At 43.1% G+C, this 18,603-nt stretch overlaps 1 protein-coding gene across 2 annotated transcripts in view; it reads right to left on the reverse strand.

Annotated features, from left to right (window-relative positions):
• Positions 1–18,603, reverse strand: part of tmem108 (transmembrane protein 108) — a 44,999-nt gene that overhangs the window by 19,835 nt on the left and 6,561 nt on the right. The window contains exon 1 of one of the 2 annotated variants that reach the window (XM_022767234.1): positions 12,152–12,281. The exons of the other annotated variant lie outside the window; for it this stretch is intronic. The gene's annotated coding sequence lies outside the window, so the exon portion shown is untranslated. Of the gene's footprint in view, positions 1–12,151; positions 12,282–18,603 lie in introns of those variants that run through there. 2 annotated transcript variants of the gene reach the window in all.

Below are 18,603 nucleotides of genomic sequence, written 5' to 3' on the forward strand. Positions count from 1 at the left end.
CACAGCATGGTGTCAAATGACAAATTGGACATACACTTCTCTATTTCTCCCCCTGGCTCCTCCTGGAGAACTACAGCATAAAATTAATGAAAACAATAATGTAAAATAAGCAACTAAATTGGCCATCATCGCAGACTTTTAGATGACATGTGGACACAATTTTGTTCTTGTTCCAAGTATTAAAAAAAAAAAAAAATGAAAACAGAGACGCCCTAGCTGCTTCGCCACTCTTAACTCACGGCTTTGACTATAATGGCGCGGGCTCAGTCGTAATATAGAGCGAGTAATTGCAAAAGAGATGAGGCTGCAAGAATACAGGAGTAGCAGAAGCAGAAAATGAGTTTTTCCCTGCTTCACATCTGAGGAAATGACACTAGCTTGCAACTGTCCCAAACTCATACCCGCTTCCACTCATTGCAACGTCGTAATTCTGCAGTGATAGCAACACTGTAGTCGCTCTCTCTGCTTTATTTTATTTATTTTTTTTAGCATCATGTTCCTGGCCTAATGAGCTCAATGGCAGGGTGTGAAGAGAGCAGCTGAGCCTCTCCACGGTGATTACACCTCATCAGTGATGCCAGGCCAGCGAAGGCTCATAGACACGCTCTTTAATTTTCAGGGCACAACGGGTGAGGCTAGTGGGCAGAAGAAGGTGGTGCTGAGGGGAGGGTAGTGACGAGGAGGGTTTCATTTCTCCTCGTTATCACAGAGTAGAGCAAGGTTTTTTTTTTTTGTTGAGAAAGAAGGACAAGCTGTATGGACAAAATACAGGCTGGTCAGGGCTCCTGCTGGGGAGCTGAATCATAGTTCAGCTCTGCACACATGTGCAGGTAAAAGATAATATGGGATGACAGTTAGAGTCACAGCATTGCTTAAAACCCCCCCCGGACAGAAAGAGAGGTTCACTGGCAACTGCTGACTGGTTTCTTTCTGCAGGGCTAAACACTCGATTATTGCCATAGAGACCTGAGTTCAAGTCCACTACCTTGGACTTGTTCGCAATTGGGAAGCCAGTGAGGGAATATGTCTTTGTTGCTGCACTACTGACTCCTACTGGTTGAATGGAGGTGGAGTAAGGGCCGTTTTCAGACAAACATCAGAAGTGGTGTGTAAGACCACTCTGTCGATGCAGCAAATTCAAGCAATAAAATTCAGGGTCGTCTGTCAAAAGAAGTTAAACGTGGCTCAACTTCTGCCACAACCCTACGCCATGTCATCGAGCGATGAATTTTGGTGGCCAATCAGATACATACAGGAGCACGTCAACCTCCATAACGTTCCATACTTGAAAAATCCTTCTTCATACTTTCATATCATCCTCTCTGCAGCGTTTTAAAGAGTCCAATAAGGCTCCAAACTCATGGATCTATAACTCAAACCAGACTTCCAGTATTATATTTAATTGCTTCACCAGTATATAAAACAACAATATGCTCCAACCAATGCAGCAGCTTGTGTTTTTCTTTTTTAATGCAGAGCTGTTGTGGTCTGAACGCCTGGTAAGACCTGGAGGTGAGCAGCTCCTGCTCATACACTAATGAAATGTATCAAAGCAGTGTGAATGAATGTCAACACCCTCTCCAGGTCAACAGTAGTCAAGTCAAGGAACAATGTGTGCAGCATACAATACACCCCTGAATCAGATAAGGGTCCCTTCCACCCCTTAAAAAAAAAGTAGTAGTGTTATTGGATAGGAATTTGTCAGTCCAAATACGGCAACATCATTAAAAATGATCCTCCTCTACCGCTCAAGAAAACAAAAAGTGAAATACACTGGAGATCAACACTGGCTTCAGCAATATCAGACAGATTCCCAGGTAAAAACACACGAACAGTATCAGCTTAGCACTTTGCACGTAGCAGCCCAGCTTTCTGCTGGAGAGGGAAAAAAAAGTTGCATGGCAACTGACATGCACACAGACGGCAGCCATCACCATAGCAACCATGATAGTACATTATATTCAAATTCATTCACAAGGACACTTTTGGGCTCAAACAGAATTGGGAAGAAAAAGGAAAAAAAAGAAAAAAAGAAAAAGGAGATTTGCAATTACAGAAATTACAGAAATTCTCACAGTGAGTGATCCAGTAACAATCTGCTTGTCTCTCAGACTCAGTATGGGCCGTGGTTCCTGAAGGTCCCAGACTGCAGCGCTGAATAGTTTGTCTGGAGGGGGGCGCAGACTAGAGGCCAAAGCCAAGGTCGGTCGAGACAGCACAATGAATTAAGCCTGTCATTCCATCTCTTCGTGGCCACCAGCCGCAGGGATAACAATGCTTTTAATTTTGGACTTCCCTCTATTCTGCGGTTATGTATAGGGGCCGTGGCAGCGGGCTGGCTGCCTGCCCGCAGCGGCTGCAGCCTGAAAGCCCTTTCCATAACGAGAGAAGAGGAGGAGGGAAGGGAAGTGTGGGAGTCGACGACGACGACAGTGTGAACTACAGTGTTGTACTCTCACAGTCAACTGATAACTGGACCTCCAATCAAAACTGCTCTAACTGATGCTTTTCTCCCTCCAGTTTTGATGCCACTCTCTCACGCTTTGGCTTTATCTCCTCTTTATGAACTGCAGAGCGATTTCTGCCGGCTTGAGTCTGAGGAGGAAGGTACACAATAAAGGGAGGTGAAGTGTGAAAGCTGCAGCTTTGAAGTAACTGGACAGATACTCGCAGCAAAATACAGACCGAGAAAACTGGCAACTGAAGCTGCAGCATTACCTCTGCTTTAAAGCGGTCCTACTTTTTGGAAGTCATTCATTAAAAATGTTCTTTTACATCTCTCAGCATTTACAGCAGACTTACAGTGTGACCACAGTGGATCTATGGCTGTGGTGCGCCTTATGAAAAGCTGGTTACATCAGTGATTTCACTGCATCAAAGCCGAGACTTGATGGGATCTCAGAGAGTTTAGCTCATTTCAAGTTTCAAGTCCAACTTTCCTCGGCCCTGCCCTTCCACAACGACCCAGGGGACATGCCCGCACAGAAGGCGTCCATTTTTCCTTTGATGTTGTTTTACCCTTTGATGGAAATCAGCAAACAGCCCCTGATAGCACTTGGGCTGTACTCTCGCTGTGTCCATGTGTTTCCTGCGCTTGTGTTGATGAGGCCCCGGCCCTGCTGAGACTGTGGCTGTGACTCAGGAGTAAGGCTTTACCTCTGGGTGTTGCCGCCATCTTGGTGACCTTGCAAAGCAACCAGTTGCTTGGCACCAATCACGGAAGACTGTGGCTTTATTGTGCAAATGGGAAGCTGATTACTGATTATGACTGTGAACAATTCTGTTATGGAACCATTTTTTGTTTTTGTCAGTGGGAGGGTTAAAAGCCAGAGCCAGTGACTCAAGCACAAGAGAGACTCTGGGGCTTTGATAACTTAATTGTGCAGCCAGGATACACACAACAAGTGATTGATTACAAGTATTGATTCAATGCAACAACAGGCTTAAATTAAATGCAAGCAGCAAGAAGTACAAAGTAGGAAAAGGCTTCCTGGTAGACTTCTAACCCTTCCATCCAGGAAGACAGTCATATTGCTGAGTCACTGTCGCCGTCAGCTGTGGCCCTAGATGGTAAAGCTGGCAGGATGAATTGCTGATGCTGCGTCATGAAGGCTGGCGGAGGATGCGCGGGTTATCAATCAGCACCATCTCTCCCCTCCGGGCTCTGCCCCGCGGTACAGCAACACACCAGCCATTAAAAGAACATTACAGGTCCCAGCATGCAGTTCACTCTGACCATGACAGCGGCGCACATCATGCTCCCTTGTCCAAGCGCGTCACCATGATATCTCACATGGTTACACAACAGTAGGAGCCACATGGCGTAACTGAGCATGTCGGCAAGTTGACATGATAGTGTGTAGAATGCTTTCAGTAGTGATGGAATAATGTGGATTAAAAAAATCTACTTAAAATAGTAAAAAAGTCTTTCCCCCACAATCTCCTTACATTTCCTGTCCGTCTCTATATCGAATAAAGGCAATAAATGGCTGAAAAAAACAGTTTTCTCTTATCATTTCATCATCAAATTTTGGGCCATATTTTGGCAAAAAGATGAATATGTGGATCATATTGACCAGACTAACAAGAACAAAACTAACTTTTTTTTTTTTTTTTTTTAAATCTGGGTCAATGCTGGGAACTTTTGTAGATTTTTTGTGAACCCAAACTGACTACAGCCGCTATAAAGGAGAAAGATATGAACTTTTCAAAGCCATATTTTAAGACTCCAGGGTCTGAGGTTTTGATACCACATATTTTTGATGGAGTTAACTGCTTAAGTAACTTGGTTCTAGACCTCAGACCTGAAACTGCTGTTCACATCAGAGATTCATCAGTAGTTCAAATAGGTCTCGTGTTGTTAACCGTTTCCATGTCGACTGAAACAGACGTCTCGCTTGCCTTTGATTGGTCAGGACGGAGCAGCAACCTCTTCCAAACAGAAAACATAAAACACAATTCAGTCTCACTATCAGGCTACAAGTCTCTCTGGCCAAAATGTAAAGCCCGTACCTACATGCACTACATGCACATGGAGCATCTAAAAACAAATCTCCAGCTATGAAACAGTTAACTTCAATGTCTGCCCTGCCAGTATCATGCTTATACTTTTAGATTTTATGTGCTCAGTGAACAAGCTGTCAGCTCATATCCATGTCTTGGCTACAGTCCCGAAGGTTAACATATTGTATATGTCAGTACGGAGGAAGCAGAACAGTGTAGTATTAAAGATGATTCACTTGTCAATAGTCATTAATGTAGAAGGCACTGAGCACAGCACAAGAGCCTAAAGGAACCTAGTGTGAGTGTTAGTCACTGCGTTATCAGAGATGGGTTTTTTTTCTTTTGTGTGTGTGTGTGGGTGTGTGTGTGTGTTTTTTAGCTTCCTCCACTCACGCCGCAACACAAAATTTCTGCTTCACACTCGCATCATGTTAACAATGAAGAAACCCGCAGTAGCTCTCACAGGATGAATGAATTTCTAACTCGTTCAGAAGAGAACTCCCACTCAGGAGGAGCAGGGCACCTGTGCTCAGGGGCAACTGAGGAGGAGTACAACAGCGTCACCGGCCTCTTCATTACTCAACACGCATACACCCGGCCAGGACCAATGACTAAGGCAATTTATCAGAGGAACCAGTGGCTGAAGCCCTTTCCGTGGGTGTGTGAACACATGTGAGACACAGACAGAGAGATACAGTAAATGGCGGCCGAAAAAGAATTCCTGCTGATTTCTGCAGCAGTCCCGTTTATGAGCAGGAAGTTTTTACAGTACGAGTTTCCTGTGCACTTCAGGGCTGTTTTAAATCTTGGAGCAGGTCCAAGCCAAGTCTCAAGTCCTGACTGAGGGTTCTGCTCTCAAGTCAAATCAAGTCTTGAGACGGTTTAGTCTCAAGTTAGTCAAGTCTCACATCAGTCAATTTCAAGTCCAATGTCCAAGGGGTCAAGCTGTGGAGACAACAGTGAAGTTGTGGCAAACCACTGCTCTGTGAGACAAGAAAGGCGCTATATAAGCGCAGTCCATTTACCATTTGACAGCAGTTAAGTCTCAAGTTCTAGCTTTGTTCACATAAATCAGTCCAAGTCTTCATGCAATAAAGTCTCGAATATGTCAAGTTTCAGGTTCCAGCCAAATACCTGCATTTTCTGTGCTTTTTACCCAAAGTGTCAGGCAGCTTCACTGCATCACACCGGGCAGTCATTAAGACCCAAGCAAGGCCAGACTGTCTGACAGATTCAGCAGGGGATTGAATCAGTGGTGGCAGCTTCGGCTACGCTGTGTAACACACACCTAAGGTCGGGTTGGGAACAAAGAGTGAGACAGGTAACAGAGCCCTGGGGGAAGAGCCTGTGACAGACTTGTTATATCACTGGAAAGAGGACACCACAATCTGGATATCCAGCACTTGGAGTGATTGAAGGCGAAGGGGGGGCTGTCAGTGGATGGATTTGATCAGTGTTGAAGTCGGACCTGACAGGCCAACAAGTGATGTCCCCTGTGGATCTATGCCCCCCAATTGTTGTTTAGTTTAGACATGTCCTTTCAACACCACACGGCTTATTATTTTGCACCAAAGTTCAACAATCACCCACAGTGACATCCGTTACACAAGACACAAAACTGCCATTTAACAAAAGCCTCATTTGATGCATTTTAAGAAAGACAGTTGGCGATAAAGGTGAGCACAGCAAATAAAGTAAATAGCTTTATTGCAAAATACCTCAACGTACCGAACATCACAGACAGATAAACTATTAGACGACATCTAACATTATATCCAACGTAATGGATTTCTCCTATAAGGCCTCCCCAGTGTGTGTGATGCTTGGCTTTTTTAATATCGTCTGTGCACAGACACTCCGCACACCTGGAGACCTGACCGTGATACCTGAAAATTCTCAGCACAAGCTTGTCCCTTCTCTCCCGAGAGTTATCGAGCCAGGCAGTAAAGGAGCAGACATTGGGATGCAGCTCACCCCCCCAGCCACTGTCTGAGTTGTAAATATCCTCCTCTCCACCTCTGTTCCTCTCTCGCTCTCTCTCTTTTTCTTCTTACCGTCCTTATGTGACCCCCCGACTGAGTGAGTGACTGACTGCTGGCTGCTGCTGCGAGTGGCTCGCTGATGATGAAGAGTAACGTGAAACTACAGCGTGTCAAGTCCCGCCACGCTTGTCACAATCGGTAACACAATCAAAAAATAACATCGCTGTAAAATTAAAGGGGGTTTAGGGTGACAGTTAAATTCACTACACTTACTGAATGCATAATGACACTTGCCAGAGCCACACGAGGCTTGACGCATCAGTCTGAACCCAATCCACACACTGCAGACAGATGCACGTTTTAATGCATCCCAGCTCTACAGAGGTCATGTTGGAGCAAATGTAAAGCATTTCCTCACTGCAATAATAATAATAATAATGTAGTGTTTTCAATCCTAACATAGCCGCTTGTGTCTTAATGTTTGATCACACAAGAGATCATTTGACTTTTCTGATTGATATTCATGAAATATGACATTAAATAGCTTCTAAATATAATTGTACAATTGCTTTCTGACAACTTTTGGTGCCTCTGTGCCGTTTTTCTTCTTTCCCTTTGTGACTCGGCAGCGATGAAGTGAAATGAGCTGCTGCATCGTCAAAGCGCTGCTTCTTCGTTTGTTCAACAAAAAACCGAACAAGATGGGAGACAGAACAGGTCAAAAGGCAGGATGAATAATGTAAGAAATATCTTTTTACAAGGTTTCTGATCAGCAGCCGTGAATAATTAGACGGGATATGGAGCTACATTGCCTTACCCCGTATAAAAATAACAAAAAAAAAATCTATTTACTAAAATCAAAGCAAACCTTTCTTTGCCTTTTTTCTCTTTCAGATCTAAAACAACATGAGGGGAAAAACATTTGATCAAAGCCTCAACTTTGACTTCTGTCTCGCAGCCTGTTCTCTCAGAGCGTTACATCGCACGGTGCGGCAGGAAACTTGTCAGGCCCGAAAGACAGATTTATATGTAAAGTCTGCCTCTCCTGCTCGGCTGCATTGATTATCGGACCAGCGGCGCTCAGCGAGTGATGCCACAGTAACGAATAACAAGCACATAATCCTCCACGTAATATCTGTCAAAGATCTAAATTTACACCAGGAAAATAGGCTGGAAAGACCTTTGATGAAGTACTTAACCTCATCGATCAGAGCTGGGTAGATGCGTATGTCTCTGTAGACGCTCCTTCTCTAGCTTCTGAAGCATTATTTTTACATGTGGAAAGACTATTTTTAGAATTGATTTAGACCCAACTAATGTGCTTTTAACTACAGCTCCTGATTTAGCATCCAAGAGGCTTTGACAACTGGTTTAGCCAAGTGTCTGTTTGGCGATAATATTCACTGCTGTTCTCCAGGCATGGATCCTTGGCAGGCTGGGAATGATAGACCATCTTTGTACAAGTGCATGGCTGTCTAACTCCCAGAAGCCGGGAGATGTCAGAAGGAGAGGCTGTTACCGCTCCGTAAAGGGATCTCCAACATCGATTCTAATACAGGGCTTGATGTTGGAGAATAGCCCAGAGCTGCGGAGCCTTTCTTCTCCTTCATCTCCCATCTCTCTCTGCTCCCCATTCCTTTAATGTCACGTCATACTTTCATCCGAGTAAGTATCTTCTGTTCTCTCATCTTTACTTCAGGCTTGGTCTTCATGCTTCGAGTCCCTTGAACGAAAGAGGGTGTTTTAAAGCTGCAAGAGTCTGGAAGCTTTTTTTTATTTTTATTTTTAGGGATGAGAAATAATCTAAAGGCTTCCAACCAATAAGCACAGGAAATGTCAACCTTTGTTATGATTTATTATTTGATCATATATTGAAAAGTCTCTGTGCAAGTCTTAAGTGTATATGTTCACACTTTGGATATCAGAAAACATAAAAATTGGTTGTGCTGTTGTTTTGCAGTAACAGGAAATCATACCAAGCAAGTGCTGATTGATATTAAGGAATCTGTGACTTCAGATCAGTCCAACCAATTTCAAATGAAATAATAATAAAAAAAAAAAGCTGGTAAAAGATGGATTTCCAAGTAATTATTAGTTTTCATCCACTGAACTATTGCTCTACAGTATTTAAAGCTGCACTAATTAATACTTTATATTAGCGATGGATCAAATTACTATATTTGATGTAGTTTGCCTCGGAGCATTTAGCGTCTTTCAGCTCGTTGTTTCGGTGTTACGGCCCAAAACTTTATTTGGCTCAGTCTGACTGGTTTTATTAGCATTATATCAGTATAAAATGTTCTGATAAACACAATGCACGCTACCTTCCCTGTTCCAAACAGCAGACAAAATCAGCTAGTGGAATATTTAGAGGTTAAACAGCAAGATATCTTAAAGCTAGCACTTAAAACACAGAGTGAGTATTGGGATTTTGCCACAGCTCGAGAGATTGACATTTGCTGTAACGCCCAAAGACACTTAACAGTTAGTCATCCTGCAAATGTCAGTTCAAAAAGGAAGCAAGGCGAGCTCTTATTATTCCTAAAGATGGACAGAAAATCTGTCCAAACATAAGTGGTACTTCAGAACCGAGAAGAACTCTAATTGATAACGTTTTGGCAGACCTACAATAGATTGACACCAAAGCCAGATTGAAAAATGTGTCTCACTCTTACATAAGAGCAGGCTGACTGAACAGCAGAGACAATATAAGAGAATGTCCACTTTCCCCCTGTTTACCACTGATCCCTGAGTACACCTGTAAAAGCTGCTCCAGCATCAAATGGATAGAAAATTCATCTGAGGGCACACCTGCCCTGCTTCATCTCCCTCCCACATTCAGCCCAGCGAGAAATTTTCAAGGCATTATAAAGCATTTTGTGTTTTATGCAGAGACGGTGATAACACGAGAGCTGCAGATAAGAAAAAGGTGTAATTCAGTGTAGAGAGTTTGAGATTCTTTTTGATTAAATGTGCCAAATCCAATGTATATGATGTCCACAAACTTCTGATTGGCAGTGTGTATCAGACGCATGACCCTCTGCACACTGACTGAGTAGCGGAGGTTAACACTACGCATCAAATTTCCTGTAATGCAGGTGACATGGGTGTTCACCATCTGACAGCCCGTCTGCAGCAGGGTCGAACACCTGTCACACCTCGCTGTCTGCCAGTGAAAGGTGATGGCCAACCTGCTGGTGGCCAAACTACCCTCCAGGGCAAAGTGACAAGTTTGAGAGCAGCTACTGGCAGAAATGGAGTGCTTCTCTAGATGCTCTACACGAGTCAAGCGACATTTAATTCATTCATTTTTTTTAATTTTTCCAAAGCTAAATGACTAATTTGTTGTATTTTGATCCAGCACCAGAGCGGGGCATTACTATGAATTTATTCAAACTGCACTTCTGTGTGAATGTTCGCTCACTTTAAAAAACAAACAAACAGAAAAGAAAAAAAAAACACAAATTGTGGTCACCAATCTGACGCTGCACATTTGCCTTATTTTGAATTTAATTTCAAATAATGGTCTGAGTTCTAAAATAATTTCAGCACGTGACGAAGCTTGAGAACAAATGCAAAAAAAAAAAAAAAAATGCATCGCTGAGAGAAAGATTTAGATTTTCTGCATCTCCTGATCTCCGCCTGCAAAGAGGGAGAAATGGGCAGACTGGTTTCTGAATGAAGAATTAATAAATATAATTTAAAGAAAAAGGGGTTTCTAAGATAAGGCTTTTGACATGTGCTTTGTTTCTCTGTTTTTAATTCATTAAGAAAATGGTTAGCAACCGCCATCCAATCACATCTCACTGTTCAACCTGTGCTCTGCTCTGATTGGTGAGGCAGGATGTATTTTTAGCCACAGATATTCAATAAAAGCAGACACTTCTCCAGAGATTTTAAATTGAGACAAACAGACAAGCCAAAACCACAGCAAAATAGCATGACACAGCAGTAGCACTCCAACGCCAAGGGTGCCGTCAGCCACCATCTATCCTCCTGCCTCCCGACGGGCGTCACAGTTAACACAAGGCCTCCCTGAACGCACCTCGCCCTCTTATGTCGAGCAGGTGAATCGTTAAAGGAAGCTGGTGATACTTCATCTCAGAGAGCTCTGATACACCCGAGTCAAAACTTCAGGTCCAGTGAGAGTAGCGGCGCTATTAGTGCACTGCAGGACAACTGCCGCAACATTAAACCGAGAAGGAACCATCTGTCAAAGTGCTTCCCAATAGAAGCCTCCAAATGTGAGGCTGTATCTTGAGGCGAGGAGGGTTAGTGGTCTTAAAGACTCGTCCGCTGGCCTCAGAAGAGACGGTGACTCATACATTGATGGAGGTTAACTGAACTGCACTCGCATCCAGACAAGCTCTGATGAATTAAGAAAGTTCACACATGAAAGAAGGACACAGTTTGCAGCCGAGTTACAAGACTAAATGATTCACGTCATCTAAAGTATAAGTAGCTATTCTATTTGCCTTGAGGGTGAGAGATTAAAAATGTAGTGGTGCAAAATGACAAAACCAAAGGTTGTGAGCCAAGCTCTTCTAGGTTTTATTAAATGCAAAATAAGACGCCTGGGGTTGCCACCAACACAGAGGGCATAATACCATAAACAAGCTAAATCCCTTCAAATCAACATAACAGATGTAACAGGGCGGGACAGTGTGCTTATTTCAACATGCTGAAGGGGTGAGAGCAAAAACAAACAGAGTTTTGTTTTGTTTGATGGGACTCAAGTGATCATTATTACGAATTATGAAATTTCACAGACTAACGCAACAGAGCAGTGTTTCCAAATCTTATGAGTCATCAGATAAATCAGAGTTACCTACTGGGAAATACTGTATATTTGATCAAATAACCAACTCAAGATCAGCTTCACTGTGGATGAGGAACATGACATGTGGTTGAAAGCTCTGAAAAAGTGAGTCAGTGGACCTTGAGCTGAGGTTATTTTTCCCACAAACATATTGATCCTAACAGGTGAACATCACTCTTTGGTTGAACAACTCGTAGAAGTATGCAACCTGTGACGAGGGGGTTGTGAGCCAGAAAAGGTCGGGAAATCAAATATGCTGAGTCTCTTGTACAATTGAGACCTGACTGCAACCACGGACACTAAGGAAGCTGAGGTAGCTGTAGTAGGAAATGACGACCATAGGAAATCCTCTTGTTCTAGAACAATGCTGTAGTATGAATTTCAAGATGTAAGGTAACAAAAATGTGACAATAGACAGTGGAATTTACTCTTTCCTGCGAACGTACAATCTGATAATCCTACCGAGAGCATCTATGAATCACACGAGAGTTATGTCTAGAGCAGGAAGGAAACAAAGCCCTTTGGCACATACAGGAATGTCCATGAGGTAGACACAGCAATCCTAAGCTGCATACAAGAATTTGGATTACAAAGGAGGAAATACATATTGTTTCCAATGTGTTTCTACACTTCCTGTCTCAGTTGGGCTGCAAACATTGCTTTTCTACAGACACAGTAAAGCGCACAGCTCAAGTGAGGCAGAAACGAAAACTGAGGGAAAGTTCATTACTCTTCACACACATCCCTAACTTTACCTCTTGACGCAGCCTCTTGTCCGGTGACAATGGCAGGAACAAAAATCAGTTGGGAGGGGATGTTTTTTTGGAGGGGGGTGGCAGTATTGTACCTCGTTTCCTTGAGTGGTGCAGCAGAAACCTCTGAGAGCCAGCTGGGACGAGCGAACGAGAAGAGCAACATCCGCAGAGATCGTCCAAGGTCCAGAGATTTCCCGCCAGGCACCGACCACGTGTCAGAGACGAAAGGAGAGATGTTGTATTGTTCTCCTCCCTCCTCCCCTCTCTGCTCCAACCCCCACTATTAGTGAGGCGGATTAACTCCCCTAGTCCGTGTCTGACTCGCTGTATGCAGACATACATACACACACACACACACACACACACACACACACACACACAGCGTCAATTAGGGCCTTCTCCATGTGATTCAGGCTGACAGATGAAGGCAGATGCACGCCACAAAAAAAACATGACAATGACAACTAGCTTTAAACTGGAGAATTTACTGATGGATGAGCAGCCCAGTTGCTCAATTCTCCAAAAAGACTAACGGCCTAATGAGGCAATTACACCAAGACTAAGCTGCATATGGTGCAACACACGCACCCTAAAACGCCTGAGGGTTTGTGATTGGCACACTCCAGAGCTTCGTCAAGAGGTGAGTGATGGGAGCCTGGAGTCTTCTATCCGGACAGGGGTGACCTTACTTCTTCAGCCTCCACAGGATAGAGCACTGGTTAAAGAAGTAATATTTGCTTAGGAGTTGGAAGTGTAAAACTTCATCGAAAAGGAGCGGTGGCAACTTCAGCTGTAATGAGTTTAGCCAGCGCTCCCTGTGGCTCTGGGATTGATGTTTACCTGGAGATGACAGAAGATATGACGGTGCGGGGACTTGACAGGGTTGACATTTTAAAGTGAGATCCTACCGACGCCGGTCCAGTGGGTGTCCAGTTATAGCGGAGGAGGCGATGGGGGGGGGGGCAGATTTCTGACACATTATATGAATTAATATCACGAAGCAGACAGCACTGTATGGTGCAGATACTGTTGTCAGAAAAGCAGCAAATAACAAACGGGATGTAGTAGAGGAGGCAGAATTTGAACAACCCTGCCTGTCTATAGACAGGAACAAAGTATCAAGCAGACAAGCACCGTTTCTCGGAAAGAACCAAGAAAAATCCCACACATTGTTGATCACCTGAACTCACTTTACTGCAGTGACAGTGTGTAGGATTTTGTTGTTCTGTCAGTTAAAATGTATGATCCCGTATCTGTCTAGAGGTCTTTCTGAAGTACAAGACCTTTGAAGTAAAAGAAATATCTCTCTGTCGCAACTAACAATTATTTGACGATACTATACTGGTTAATCTATCTATAGTATTTTCCTTATTGGATTATTTATTCATTAAAAAAAGTGAAATATTAGTTTCCCAGAGTTAAAAGTGACCTCTTACAATTGCTTCCTTTGTCCGACCACCAGTCCAAAACCCAAATAGATTCACCTTACAATGATACACAACTGAGTAAAGCTGCAAATCAAGAAGCTAAAACAAGTTAATGCTAAAAACGAGGTTAAAAGTCAAACAGCTAAGTGAAGATGAAGCTAAATGCAAACGTCAACGTGCTAATGTTTATCATTTTCACCATCTTAGTTTAGCTAAATTAGTGTGCTAGCCCTCAGCATGTTAGCTTGCCAAGCAGCAAACACCTCCGCTAGTGTGGCGGAAAATGGATTAAAAATAACAAATAGCAAATAATGCAAGACAACAAGCGTTTTCTGACACACAAATAAATAATTTCAGTGCTGAATCCGAGGCACTGAGCTGCATGATGTTGTTTTCTCTTGAAACAATGAAAGCCCTTATCTACAAAACCCTCAGTTTCAAAGACACTGATTAAACACTGCCCTCTGTGACTGAAACACGTCTTGAGAAATGGCCACTAATTTCTTGTAGCGTACAAAAAAAAAAATCCTTGTCCATGAAACTGGGCCACCGGCTGATAACAGCCGTCTAGCTCACAGCATCAGGCTGAACTGCTGTGAGAAAAACAAACCAATTACTCCGACTCATTCAAAACAGAGGAGGACCTGAGCCCTGCTGGTGCACGTTCAGAAACCTCTCTTTCAATGACGTAACGCTCACCTGAACGAGAGCGCACGAGCTGGAACAGGATTCATGTGTTTACGGTGAGTAACTACACAACGAGGGTGGTTAATTGTGTTGAGCTCCAGTTGCATTGAGAAAATGTGACGCAAGAGGTTCAGGGTTAGGTGCAAGCTCTTCAGAGGTGTGAAGTAGCCTCAAAGTTTGAGCAGCATGATGCACATGTAAATAGTTTTAGCATGGATTACTGTCAAACATGCAACATCCATCAAATATCTCTCAGGGACGCCTATCGGAGAAATAATGAAGCAATCAGTGCAACCACTCAGCACGCTAATTACCAACACTAGCCCGGGACGCCCACAAGCAGCATCTCAGAGATTGTGTGTGTGTGTGTGTGTGTGTGTGTGTGTGCGCGAGAGAGTGTATTAGTTTTTAAAATGCTTTCCATGGGGGAAAGTGTCTCACCACCAGACGTTTAATTACCACAGGATGGAGAGCTTTGGTTTGCCTGTGCCATCACTCACGGCTGAATTAATGAATAGGTAAACAGCAGAAGAACAAGCCAGACTCAGCATGATCTGGATGAGATCTGTGACACCATACACACTCACACATAGAGAGGGAGGGAGGGAGAGAGAGAGAGAGAGAGAGAGAGAGAGAGTCAGTAGTGTTTAATATTATGGATGAAGCGGTGATTCAGCGCCATGGTAGGGTGGAGATGGAGCTCAGAAGAAGAGCCGGGCTTGTGGGTGATTTGTTTGGTAAGCTTCACAGAGCCGATGATTAAGTGATAATATACAGATGATACACGCCCTCTTGTTCTGACTTGCAATAGGTAACGTAATGAAGAACATGAGGAAAATGATTACAGCATTTCATCAGAGAAGTCCATGACGTTATCATAAATCTTGGGTTCCACCAAATAATAATAATACAACAAAAAAATGACTTAGTAAGGTGTTTTTCCACCATGAGCCTCCACAACGGCTTCAGCGTGTCTTGGCATTAATTCTACGGCAGGAATCTCCACAAAAGACATTTCCTCGTGTAGCGTTTTGATGATGCTGACGGACAGTACTGTTTAACATGTCAGACCACAATCTCTCATGGGATTCAATTTGGTTAAGATCCAGTGACTGTGAATGCCCTAACATGTAAGTCCAATCATTGTCATACTCATCAAAACATGCAGGTGGCACGATTGGATTTTTGAAGCATCCAAGTAAAGAATATAGTGAGATGGTGAGAAATTGAAGTAGATGATCACAAACCTGGATCTCATAATCATGTATACAGGGATGAGAATAACCAGGTTTCTCATGTTCTATATAAATGGAAACTAATGTGCATGTAAATGTAAAGATGGTTGGATGGACAGTTAATAGTGACACCTTTGTTTAAAGTGTCCGATTTGGAATCACTATAATTGTGTTGCTGCTTTTCCACAGTTTGCACTTTCCATAAAACCTCAAAAGTCAACTCCCGTCTTTAGCTTTTATTGGAAGTGTGTTGCGCTCAAGCATGAAAAATGTCCTTCACAGTTTCCTAGAGCCCGTGGCGATGACTTCAAATTGCCTGTTCTGTGGCAAATATTAAAATAGTTGATTAATTTTCTGTGGTCTAACTAATCATCCAGTAGTTTAGCAGTAGTTTTCAACAGTTGTTTAACCCATGTAACCTGCCTGCTGATGTTTTACTTTAACATTTCACTTTTGGCTTGAGAAAGAAGTTTCCTCACAGTGCTGTTGCATTTGGACACCGCCACTGAACAGAGTTGCAGAGAGACAAAACCCGCTCGGTGAAAAAAAAAAAAACAACAAAAAAAAAAAAACTGTGCCAGACAAAATGAATGTCAATGGCATTCCAGTGGCCTGTTTACGGCTATCGTAGTTAAATGTCAAATGGTTGGCCCCGCGGGGAGACCGAGCTGGCTGGGAGAGAATTTGCAGGTGTCTCTGCCTCCATCGCTCTGCCGCTTCTCTCTTCTGTGTGAGGTTGTGTGTGTGTGTGTGTGTGTGTGTGTGTGTGTGTGTGTGTGTGGGGATGGGACAATACAGCGGGATGAGCAGCCGTGTCTATTATTAGTGAAAGAGGGAAGAATGGAGTGAGTGCCAAGGGGAAAGCAGAGGAGCCAGCCAAACCTCACTGACATTATTTTAATAGTTGCTGTGGTGACAACTTCTGCAAGAGATTACTTGTGTACCGCAGATGACAAAGCTGTGTGTGCATTGCAATTTAAAAAAGGACCATTCCAGTGGTTTTGCAAGTTGTAGCTAAAAACACTTATATATCACAGCTGACAATCTTCCAGAGCAGTTTTAATTTTAGATAAATTTTGTTTACAATACATCCATTGGTTTCCATTCTTTTTATGAAAAACACAGGACCGGATTTACTAACTAGGGTCACCAAAAATGTACTGTTTGCCCCTATTGACCCCTTTTGTTTCTCCCACTCTGAATTTATTGAGGGAAATGCACCATGTAAACACATTTTGAACTGAAATAATAAAAAGGCAGGAGAACTAGATTTTAACTGTGGGCTAATAGTAATAACATAGATGTTGCTTTAAGGCCCCATATCGCCGCAGTTTATAATGTTCATTAGTGGTGCCGACAATATTAACAAACAACTTTGCAATTAAATGTGTGTTAATTACGCAAACCAATTACGACATGGTGAGCCTTCAATGGCGGCTTGGAGCTGTTTCTCCCACTTTGCCCAGTTTCAGATCCAGTCTTAGTCTTGATGAAAACAATACTTGGCAGGAAAAATACTAAAGATGTATCCCCTGCATTTGAAAAAAGGTCAGCACAATATCAGTTATACAAAATTTGTCAAATGTCAAATACCATTTTTGACACCATTTACGACATTATACATTATATTATACTATTTAAGGTATTTTTCAAGCAATAGCCCCTCAGTATATTTACATTCTGTAATACCTAACCCTCTATGTAGTATTTTTAATTGTTTGTTTCATACGTCTGTCTTCCCCGTTTCAAATAATGCACAAGAAATATACAGGTAATTACACCAGCACGTATCCTGGACATGATGCAGAGGACAGTGACACTGTATTTGATTACAACATTTACTCTCATTGTAACGATGATGAATCGAGTCGGCCTGCAGTTTGTTTTCACTGCACTGTAACAGCTGCAGTGAGACGAGTTGCTCTTCCTCTGTTACATTTCTGATAAGCAGCTGCTCAAGACATGAGGGGTTGATACGCCTGCCATGTCTAAAGGAACTCTGCATGGGATATGCATTTTTAATTTTGTATTATTATTGACCCCCCCCCCCCACCCTTTGCTGTTAGTGCCAGTAACCACATGTCACCAGATCAACCAGGGCAGAAATCTTAACTAAAACTTGAAATAACACTGATATGGCCCTTTAAATCTGCAACTATGTGTGTGAAGGAAACAAGAAGGATATGGAATAATTCCAGTAGCACCAGATGCCATAACTCTCATTACAGTGTTGAGAGGGAGTAAAGAAATCATTGCAGTTACTACAGCGTGTTTGACATATCGTATACCACAGCAAGCTGCAGTTTTTTTACAGCACAAACAGCCTGCGCAGCGACCAGTGTGTCCAATTTATTTGCAGCCTCTGACAAACCCAAAACGTCAAGTCATCTCTTCTCTCCGAAGGACAGTCCCCTCTTCGGCGAGGGTGAAAGGGGGGAGTCATTCCAACAGCTTCAGCAGCAGTTTCATTTGGCTCCTGCTGCCTGTCGTTCACAGCATTGCCCTTCTCAGTACATATGAGACAATCTGGTCGTGAACATGGATCCTGTGGTTTCGTGGGTCTGGGCCAGAACCAAGTGGAGGTACAAATGTGAATGAAAGACACTGAAGGACACTTAAAAAGAGGAAACATCTTGTTTGTCGCAAAGCCAGAAATCTGTCCAGTTGCTGTCCACTCAGATTTTGTTGTTACCATGTTGCTCCTTTCTGCTGCCAATCCTGCACACACTCCGGCATTAACGTCCTCCCTGCACAATAATGCCACTGTCTCCATGGTGACTGTAGCTGCCACAAACCAACACTACCAGCACCACAAACTGGCATTTGCACAAAACAAACAAACAAACAAACACACTCACACACACACACACACACACAGACACGCCAGGCAAAATCCCACCGTATCACTGTGCAGTTTTTTTTCCCCGACACGCTGCTCTGTGTATGAAAATTAATTTGCGGTGCAGACGCCTCGCTCCATCTTATCCAGTATTAATGCTGTCTCAGATTACTAGACAGCTTTCCAGCCCCCTGGGGCAGCGAATCTCTTAGACCGGAGAGTGAGACAGAGGAGGAGAATGAAAGCAAAACCATATAAAACTGCTCTGTAATTGGGGGTGACAAGCGCAGAGAGTTTTATATTTGCAGAGTTCTCTGAGAGGTGGTTAATGCAATGATTACAATGAAATGTCAGCT

The sequence above is a fragment of the Seriola dumerili genome, unplaced genomic scaffold (assembly GCF_002260705.1).
Source record: "Seriola dumerili isolate Sdu_G_001 unplaced genomic scaffold, Sdu_1.0 BDQW01001124.1, whole genome shotgun sequence".
In the NCBI taxonomy this organism is placed as follows: Eukaryota; Metazoa; Chordata; class Actinopteri; order Carangiformes; family Carangidae; genus Seriola; species Seriola dumerili.